Source organism: Giraffa tippelskirchi, chromosome X (genome assembly GCF_054371585.1).
Source record: "Giraffa tippelskirchi isolate mGirTip1 chromosome X, T2T-mGirTip1v1.2.pri, whole genome shotgun sequence".
NCBI classification, from domain to species: Eukaryota; Metazoa; Chordata; class Mammalia; order Artiodactyla; family Giraffidae; genus Giraffa; species Giraffa tippelskirchi.
The window spans coordinates 36,121,705-36,132,710 of record NC_137289.1 but is presented as its reverse complement, the minus strand read 5'-3'; the positions used below and the strand labels follow the sequence as shown (position 1 = coordinate 36,132,710).

Below are 11,006 nucleotides of genomic sequence, written 5' to 3'. Positions count from 1 at the left end.
AAATGCACTATCTGTATGGAGTCAAATTTGGTGATGTCACAATATTCACTTCTAAGAAATTAGTCTACAGACTGACTCTCACAATGTGCAAAGTGAAATACATATCAGTAAGTGTATCTGCTTACTAATCACAGCATTGCTTATAACATCAAAAGCAAAGCAAATAGCTACCATCAGGGACAGACTAGATTATGGTATATCCACATATATACTAAATTACAGTATATCCATACAATGGACTGTTATGTACATGTAAAAACAAATGAATGGTGAAGCTCTCTATTTACAATAAAGATTTCCAAGATAATACAATTAAATGAGGAAGAAAAATGAGGTGCAGAAAACTGTGTTCAGTGTGCTGCCATCTAATAAAAAGAGAGCAATAAGAATCAGTATTGTTGTGCCTAAAAACCACCAGACAGCTACACAGGAAACTAAAAGGAGCATTTCCTTATTTTGAAGTGGGGTTGGAAATTGGGTAGAGATGAAAAAAGGTATGAGAGGGAGACTTTTCACTTTATACCCTGTTATACTTAATTGTCACATCATGTGAGTGATTACTTTAAAAAATGTTGAAGAATTCTGTGATCATCATCTATGGTTGAGCAATACATTTTTTGGTAAGAAATTCTTCTTACCACAACCCCATGGAACTACTCATCTGAAAATAAGGACATTATATTGGGCTAGATTATTACAGTGTCAAGGGCGTTTGTCAACACTGAGAAGAACTCATTCTTTTAATCTAACATGTCATCTTAATATCCAAAATATTAATGTATTAATGTAAAGCCTCAAGTTATTTCTCTATAGACATGTTTGTGTGAAATTGTGGACTTGTTCTAATTCCTCTACTCTGGGATATTATCATTTCTCTTTATATGGATCCCTGATCACCTGATTACATTGCCTTTATTTTTCATTTAAAATGTTCTCTTATTGGTTCTGCTTCACCTCACCTTGCCTCTTCATGCTCCATCTTCCTGCCCTTTCATCTGCACATATCATCTCTATTAGTGTATCACTTTCAGTATGAATGTATGTGCATACACTTGCAAGCGTGTGCATCTACATGTGATTGTGCATTCTTAGTTCCTGGTTCTCCTGTGAATCTGTGTTGGCAGCTTACTCAGACTTCCATCGTCTCTTTTATTTCCCCAAATCCCTTCTAGCTGAAAAATGTCAATAAACTAACATTACTTTTAGAACTTCCTACATATGTGAAGTGATAGCCTGGTGGCTTGGGAAAAGAGTATGTGCTGTTGAAAAGAGGACTATTTCATCTTTCTTATACTCTGTGGAACTAGGGTAGAAATGGATAGATGTTAATAATAAGAGTCTTGACCCTACTGGGATTGGCTCAGGAAGTGGGACAGACTTGATTTTACAGGTGGGACCATCAGGTAGATAATTAAGAGACACTAAACGGGCTGAAATACGTGCTGGAGGCTAGACTGATGTTAGTTCTTCCATAGGCTTTTGCCTGAACTAAGGATCATGTTCTTAAATTAGGGAGAATTTTAGCTGTGGAATTTCTGGGATCAGACTGTGGATGGGGAACATATTTTTTGAGGATAGGGAAAGAGCAGGATATTTTTTAAGGCTTTTCATATTTGCCAAGTTGGTGCCTCTGTAAAAGGTCAGCTTTATTGACCTTACCTTTCTTCCACCTGCTGACTCAAGAAAACAAAAAGAAAACCCTAGTGGTGGCTATTGGCCTGTTACTTATTGGCATGACTCAAGATTATTAGAGGCAGTTTTAAAGAGGTAGTGAGAGGAGGAGGTTGAGATCTTCTTCAAGGGCATATGTGAGTGGGCATATGTAAGTGTCCAGCGAAGGTTGATGGAGCTGAGAGTATTGGGTACAGGGTAAAGGCATAGCATACCTGGTCGCAGCACAGACTAAATATGTTTTCAGTGTTTCAGTCCAGTAGAGAGAATCCAGTCAATCAAAAACTGAGTAGGAGGTGTAGAAAATCGGTAGGTCATCCTCTGGGAAATCTGGGGTGGGTAAGGAGAGACTATAGCTGACTAGGGGAGAGTAGACCATTAGCTACCTTCTTCCTCATAACTCCTCATGCAGTCGCATGCTGGATGTGAAGTTCAGGGAGAGTTCTTGACCCTTAACGGGGTCAGGACAGCCAGTTAGTTCAGTGATTAAGGATATAATAATGGGTAATATTTAGCATGTCCTTGTTATGTTGAGACCTGGTTAAGTGCGTTAAATGTATCATTTAATCTTCCCAAGGCCCCTCTGCGACATGTGTGATTATTGTACTAATTTTATAAGTTTGAAAATTGAAGTTCTGAGAAACTGAGTTATTTGTACAAAGTCTCATAGCATTTCAATGCTAGTTAGGATAGGAACCATGAAATCTGATTGTAGATCCCAAGCTCTTTAAGTGAAAGTCGCTCAGTCGTGTCCGACTCTTTGCGACCCCATGGACTATACAGTCCATGGAATCCTCCAGGCAAGAATACTGGAGTGGGTAGCCTTTCCCTTCTCCAGGGGATCATCCCAACCCAGGGATTGAACCCAGGTCTTCCACACTGCAGGCAGGTTCTTTACCAGCTGAGCCACAAGGGAAGCCCAAGAATACTGGAGTGGGTAGCCTAACACTTCTCCAGCGGATCTTCCCGACCCAGGAATTGAACTGGGGTCTCCTGCATTGCAGGCAGATTCTTTACCAATTGAGCCATCAGGGAAGCCCTGGTCCTTAAAGTTTAAGGACCAACGTAAAAAATGTGGACTCAGTCTGGGACGGCAGTGGCACAGGAAACCGGCAATTCAGGGGCCAGCCAGATACCTCCGTGTCTTCAGGCACAAAATCAGGTGTATCTGTCAGCCATGTTAAACTGCCAAACAGTTTAGGGACCTGTAACTTGTGACTGGGATCTAGCCCAGGGTTAGTAGCTGACTTTTAAGCCCCACTAACTGTAGTGCTTGAGATTACAGATAAATTGCCTATCACACAGAGGAGCTGGGACATAACCTGGGCCTAATAAAAGCACCCATAACATTCAGCTTTGAGGAACAGAAGGAAGCAGAGGCCACACTATGGGGATAAAAAGCCCTGCTTCCCAGCTAAGGCAAGTCGTTTTTGCATGGGACAGAGGCCGGAAGTGGTATCAAGCATAGGGGAGGGAAGGGTTTTGCAGTATTTTCTGGCAGTCCTGTTTTGTTTTTTCTAAAGTTGTTTTTTTTTTTTCTTTTTTTGATGTGGACCATTTTTATGTCTTCATTGAATTTGTTACAGTATTGCTTCTGTTTTATGTTTTGGTTTTTTGGCTGTGAGGCATGTAGAATCTTTGCTCCCCGATCAGGGATAGAACTCACAACCTCTATATTGGAAGGCAAAGTCTTAACCACTGGACTGCCTGGGAAGTTCCAGTCCTGTTGTTCTGTATTTGTCATTCAATTCACATAATCTTCCTTGGGATCTAGGAAGATCATTCTCTCCCATCATTCCTACTTGAGGATGACTAGATCTTTCAGGTCATCATGTTGTTGTTAAGTCGCTAAGTCGTGTCCGACTCTGCAACCCCATGGACTGCAGCATGCCAGGCTTCCCTGTCCTTCACCATCTCCTGGAATTTGCTCAAACTAATGTCCATTGAATCGGTGATGCCATCCTCTGTCACCCTCTACTCCTCCTGCCTTCTATCTTTCAAAGCATCAGGGTCTTTTCCATTGAGTCAGTTCTTCGCATCAGGTGGCCAAAGTATTGGAGTTTCAGCATCAGTCCTTCCGATGAATATTCAGGGTTGATTTCCTTTAGGATTGACTAGTTTGATCTCCTTGCTGTCCAGGGGAATCTCGAGTCTTCTCCAGCACCACATTTAGAAAGCATCAATTCTTTGGCGCTCAGTCTTCATGGTCCAACTCTCACATCCGTATGTGCGTACGTGTGCTAAGTTGCTTGTGTCTGACTCTATGTGACCCTATGGACCGTAGACTGCCAGGCTCCTCTGTCCATGGGATTCTTCATTCAGGAGTACTGGGGTGTGTTGTCATGCCCTCCTCCAGCACATTCATACATGATTACTGGAAAAACCATAGCCTTGACTACATGGACCTTTTTCAGCAAATTAATGTCTCTGATTTTTAATACACTGTCTGGGTTTGTCATAGCTTTTTTTCCAAGGAGCAAGTGTCATCATGGTACCCTTCAATAAACAACTAAAATTTGTTCAACCGGATGCTTCATGATCTGAAAAGCTAAACATTCATTTTAAAAGTGAATATTACTCAGAAGCTACCAGGGAAATACAAACACCTCTATTTGAGTAAAAGCACTCCTCTACAGCAGATTTATGGCCATATAGCTTTCACCAAAGTCTTCTTGGTGGCTCAGTGGTAAAGAATCTGCCTGCCATGCAGGAGACTTGGGTTTGATCCCTGGGTCAGTAAGATCCCCTGAAGAAGGGAATGGCACCCCACTCCAGTATTCTTGCCTGGAAAATCCCATGGACAGAGGAGCCTGGCAGGATACAGTCCATGGGGTCATGAAAGAGTCGGACACGACTTAACAACTGAACAACAACAGCAGCTTTCACCAAACAGGAGCAGATGCTGAAGGGGGACGGTGACTTTCTCTTATTGTGTATCACTAAGGGCTTAAAGACATTTTAGGAAGGGATTTAGAATGTTATATTAGCACATTGATTGGTGTCAATCTAACTTTGAATCCTGTGGGCTACCTCCTTAAGCATTAACACCTCTTTGTACATACTTGTTTGGATTTTCCAACAGTGATAAAAAACAGGAGGCAGGAGTCTGCACATTTGCTTTTCTTATGTTTGGATGAGCAGTGAATATAAAAATAAAAATTAATACATGATATGAGTCATCATGTGCCTTTTTTATGTTGAGTACTATAGTGCAAAGGCAAGCTGACAGCACAGTTCCTAAACCCAGAGGAGTTCTGTGTTGTCACTTCTTCAGCAATCAGTTAATGGGCAGATCTTGCACAACAATCTTGCTCACTAAGGACATTTGCACTTTCCCCAGAACACCAGGTCCTGCAAGATGAGAGACCAAAATGAGACAATCACTATAGTGAGGGACTTGAAATATCTTTCTTCCTTAGGAACTTTTCCAAATTCTCATAGTTTGTCGTCTTTGATAGTCACCCTGAGAAGTAACACTATTGACAGGTGATTTAGTCAGTTACCAGTGAAGAAACTTGGCAGCCATCTCACTCTCCTTTTGCAGAGCTCTCTCAATGGAAACAGAAATCCTGTGCATTCTGGAGGTTATCAGTGAGTTGGATGTTCTTAGGGGACAGGAAATAGGAAGTCACACTGATTGATGAATCAAGAAAGACTTCTGCCTCTTTCCTGGCTGGAACCATGGAGGGTGCAAAGAGAAGAAAAAGAAGGTTCCTGCTGTGCCAGAAATCCTTAAGAAAAAGTGAAAGAATTTCGCAGAGCTTAAGATCAAGCGCCTGAGAAAGAAGTTTGCTCAAAAGATGCTTTGAAAGGCAAGGAGGAAGCTTATCTATGAAAAAGCTAAGCATTACCACAAGGAATACAGGCGGATGAACAGAACTGAAATTTGAATGGCTAGGATGGCACAAAAAGCCGGCAACTTCTATATACCCGCAGAACCCAAATTGGCATTTGTCATCAGAATCAGAGGTATCAACAATGTGAGCCCGAAGGTTTGAAAGGTGCTGCAGCTCCTTCGCTTCCGGCAGATCTTCAATGGCACCTTTGTGAAGCTCAACAAGGCATCAATTAACATGCTGAGAATTGTGGGCCATTCATTGCATGGGGGTACCCAAATCTGAAGTCTGTAAACGAATTGATCTGCAAGCGTGGTTATGGCAAAATTAACAAGAAGCGAATTGCCCTGATAGACAACACATTGATTGCTCGATCTCTTGGGAAATACAGAATCATCTGCATGGAGGATCTGATTCATGAGATTTATACCGTTGGAAAATGTTTCAAAGAAGCAAACAACTTCCTGTGGCCCTTGAAATTGTCCTCTGAGGTGGAATGAAGAAAAAGACCACCCATTTTGTAGAAGGTGGAGATGCTGGCAACAGGGAAGACCATATCAACAGGCTTATTAGAAGGGTGAACTAAGGTATCTACCAGGATTATTTTTGTAATCAGGTCAGTTAATAAACAATTGAAACAAATTGAAAAAAAAAAAAAAGACTTCCTCGAAGATCACTCAATGCCTGAGGGCAGCCAAGAAAAACAATTGTGTTCAGTTCAGTCGCTCAGTCGCATCCAACTCTTTGTGAGCCCATGGACTGCAGCACACCAGGCCTCCCTGTCCATCACCAACTCTCAGAGTTTACTCAAATTCATGTCCATTGAGTCAGTGATGCCATCCAACCATCTCATCCTCTCTCGTCCCCTTCTCCTCCCACTTTCAACCTTTCCTAGCATCAGGGTCTTTTCAGATGAGTCAGCTCTTCACATCAGGTGGCCAAAGTATTGGAGTTTCAGCTTCAGCATCAGTCCTTCCAATAAATATTCAGGACTGATCTCCTTTAGGATGGACTGGTTGGATCTCCTTGCAGTCCAAGGGACTCTCAAGAGTCTTTTCCAATATCACAGTTCAAAAGCATCAATTCTTTGGCGCTCAGCTTTCTTTATGGTCCAACTCTCACATCCATACATGACTACTGGAAAAACCATAGCTTTGACTAGATGGACCTTTGTTGGCAAAGTAATGTGTCTGCTTTTTAATATGCTGTCTAGGTTGTTCATAACTTTTCTTCCAATGAGCAAGTGTCTTTTAATTTCATGGCTGCAGTCACCATCTGCAGTGATTTTGGAGCCCAAAAATATAAAGTCTATCACTGTTTCCATTGTTTCCCCATATATTTGCCAGGAAGTGATGGGACCAGATGACATGATCTTAGTTTTCTGAATGTTGAGTTTTAAGCCAACTTTTTCACTCTCCTCTTTCACTTTCATCAAGAGGTTCTTTAGTTCTTCTTCACTTTCTGCCATAAGGGTGGTGTCATCTGGAGTGGCAAGTGGCAGCTGTGTGGCGCTGGACTGGCCGTGAAGAGATACCCCATGTCCAAGGGCAAAGGAAAAGCCCCAGCAAGATGGTAGGAGGGCCGAATTCACGTTTAGAATCAAATCCCTTTCCCACCAGAGACGCTCAGAGAACTCAAACAAACCTTGTGTGCACCAGGACCCAGGGACCCCACAGAAACTGAGACAGAACTGTGTTTGAGCATCTCCTGAGGAGGTTTGGGTCAGCAGTGGACTGCCACAGGGACAGAGGCTCTGGGTGCAGCAGACCTGGGTATGGCTTAAGCTCTCTTGGAGGAAGTCGCCATTAACCCCACCATAGAGCTGCCAGAACTTACACAGGACTGGGAAATAGACTCTTGGAGGGCACAGACAGAACCTTGTGCATCAGGATCCAGGAGAAAGGAGCAGTGACCCCACAAAAGACTGACCCAGACTCGCCCGTGAGTGTCCAAGAGTCTCCAGCGGAGGCGTGGGTTGGTGGTGACCTGCTGCAGGGTTGGGGGCACTGAGTATAGCAGTACATGCATGGGATCTTTTGAAGGAGGTCGCCATTATCTTCATTACCTCCACCATAGTTTGGCCCCAGGTAAATAGCAGGGAGGGAACACAGCTCCACCCATCAACAGAATATTGGATTAAAGATTTACTGAGCATGGCCCTGCCCATCAGAACAAGACCCAGTTTCCCCCTCAGTCAGTCTCTCCCATCAGGAAGCTTCCATAAGCCTCTTATCCTTCTCCATCAGAGGGCAGACAGATTGAAAACCACAATCACAGAAAACTAACCATTGTGTACAATGACCTAAAATTTCAGCAGACATAAATCTGAAGGAACTTGTCAATTGTTTTACAAAACAAGATGAAACACACTGCTTTATTAAAACACAGAAGCTACAGATGAAGTTCCTCCTGAAATAATCTGTTCCTTAAGGATAAATCCCTGGTCAGATCCTAGTTGTTCACCTCCCAGAATGGAATCTTGGAGTCCCTGTTTGGAATGCAGGTTTGAGTGAGAGGAGCCACCACTGTTATCAAAGATGTTGATTGACTCAGCCACCAAAACTTCAAGACAAGTCCCTATGCTTTTCCCTTTTTTTTTTACCATTCTTAAACCCTTCCCCCCTTCCAGAAATCCTAAAGGTATTCTTTGACCTTGGTCAAGGTACTTAAACTTGCGTTTTGAATAAGGTAATAATAGCTTACTAAGCTATGTTTTTGGCCATTCTTCATTCATTCATTTATTCTTCCCCCTTTCCTCTCTCTCCTAGAACTCCCACCGTGTGTATCTTGTGTGCTTGTTGCTGCCCCACAGACCTCTGAGGCTTATTTTCCTTTTTTTTTTCTTTCTATTCTTCATATTGTATAATCTTTATCAATCTATTTTAAAATTCATGGATCCTTACAATTGCTGAAATTTGCTGTTGAGCCCTTCTAGTAAATTTTTCACTCCAGTTATACTTTTCAACATGAGAATTTCTATTTGATTCTTTTTTAAATAATTTCTATCTCCTTATTAATGTTCCCTATTTGGTAAGACATTGTTTTCATACCTTAGTTCTTTAGACATGATTTCCTTTACTACTTTGACCATATTTAAAAGAGCTGATTTAAAACCTTTATCTAGCAATTGTTTGTTGTTGAGAATTGGACATTTTTAAATAACATAGAAACTCTGGAAATTCTACTTCTTCCCTGGGGTTTATTGTTGTTGTTGTCTGTCCTTTGTTTGGTTAGTGGTATTTCTCAACTAATCCTGTAAAGTCTGTATTCCTTGTCAAGTGTAGCCACAGAAGTTTCTTGTTTGGTTGTTTAGTGATCAGCTAGCTAATAATTGGTTAATTTAAAATAAATTAACTTTAATATAAATAATTACTTGTGATTACTTTATTGAAAAACACAGCTCTTGGTTCTTAATTATTTGGACAATACCTACATATATAAAAAGCTAAATAATTCATATAAAAAATAGTCAACTTAGTGTTACCTCATGATTAAAAAAATTAGTTTTCAGCGTAAGCTCATTTAAAAAAGTCTTTCCCAAAGAAGTAAGACTTGATTTGGGCACTGAGGGAATTTTACAGTTTGTAATGAGAAGGAGTAGAGATTTGAAATGGTCAGACAGATGATACAAGAAAAACTCTGATTAAAAGCTATGTTTTAGAGACTATGCTTAATGTCTTTAACAATGAGTTCAAAAAGGTGACTGATCAGTGACAACCTTGAAAATTTAGGTTGATGACAGATGCTGGAGAGCCTCAGAATACTTTTTATACTGAGATGTTTTAAATTTATACAGAGTGGGCAGCCGTTGAAATTTAAAAAATAGAGTTTATAGCGTTTTTCTGTTTCTGGTTAGAGAAGTAAATACATTTATGTTGATTTCCTATTGGTTTTCAAGAGACAAAGACTGCTACTTTCTTCTATTTATAACACTTCAAGTCTAAAAATAATGCATATATATTTTAGAACATTTGGAGAACACAGACAAGTATGAGGTGCAAAATAAAAATTGTATGCAATCCCATACTAATGCAAGTTTTCCAACAAGATTAAAAGAGTGTTTACAGTAAATTAATCTGGTGATGATGTGTAGGATAGACTAAAGGCAATGGGAGTTGTTGGGTCTCTTCCAAAACAGAGAGGTTGGTGAAACTTAGACCATCTTGGAGCATGTTTCTAAGAAATACAGAGCAATAATTGCCACTCAGGACCCGTGTATAGGTTAAAAAATATTATAAAGGGAGAAGAGTGTTCTTCCAAATAGGTCCCTCAAATCATAACTCTTACTAAAATATCTCCTCGATGTTGTGTGTTCAAAAACAGAAACAAAATCTTATATTTGGCAATATACCCAGATTAAAAAATGCATATATATTTGACCTAATAAGTCCACTCCTAAGAATTTATCTTAAAGATATTACAGTTACCCAAAGGTCATAAGTACCAGATATTCACTGAATGTTTAATAGGAAAATTGGAAGTATTGTTAATAGCCATCAAAAAAGGAGTTACCAAATACAATGGAATAATATAAAACTGTTAAAAAAGAAAACAGTCTACTGATATGGAAAGATTCAGCAGTATGACTAATATGATCTGATTCATTCATTCAGTAAACAGTGAGCCTGGCATTGTATCAGACACTGAAAATCCAACAGTGATAGACATGTAGTCATTGCCCCCACGTTACATTAAAAGAGGGGGCATTTTGAAAGTCACGTGATAAGAAAGCACTGTAATGGCATTTTAGGCTTTATGAGATATGTTAAATAGATAAATGAGATAATCATACATTGTAATTTCTAATAAATACTAAAAACAAAAGCGACCTGAGGGAATGAACAATAGGAATAGGAATGGCTATTGTAGAAAAGGCAGGCACCTCTAAGGAGATCACATATAACTGAGTCCTAAAGAATAGAAAAGGGCAGGCCATGAGAGATTTTCTAGAACATTTTTTATGACTTGCCTTTTTAAAAAAAAAAAATCATGGGCCCATATTGTTTGTATAATTTAAAATCTCATTAACCAATAATTATTAAAAAAAAATAACCCCACCATACTTGTTGTTTTATATTCAGTATTATTCTAAGATGTGATAACGATGACACTTCGTCATGGATAAACCTAAAGGCCCATCCAAATGTCAGATTGCTTGTGGGCTCAGAATGTGTTGTTCCCAGAGTTTCAGGGGAACTTGAAAAAGCTGCTGCTTGTGGCTTTTTATATTAGATTTAGGATACCTAGCAGTGCAATCCATCAACAGCACATGCTGTTTGAAGCTGAGAAGCGTCTTATTCTTTCAATGCCTGGTATGTAGTTGGGGTGGGGAGTGGATATCTTGAGGGGTATAATCAAACCTTTTTTTTCTAAATGCCTCTTAACTCCCTGAGGAGACATATATGAATTTGGAAAATAAGTTTCACTGTTTTTGTCTTCTGCTTTGTTTTTGTTTTCCCCAAAGGGCGAGATGCTGATCGGGGATTTGGAAGACAGAAC

General features: G+C 40.2%; 1 pseudogene; it reads left to right on the top strand.

Moving 5' to 3' along the window:
- Nucleotides 1-5,471: 5,471 nt before the first annotated feature.
- LOC145535629 (large ribosomal subunit protein uL30 pseudogene) lies at nt 5,472-6,093 on the top strand (annotated as a pseudogene).
- The last annotated feature ends 4,913 nt before the right edge of the window (nt 6,094-11,006 follow it).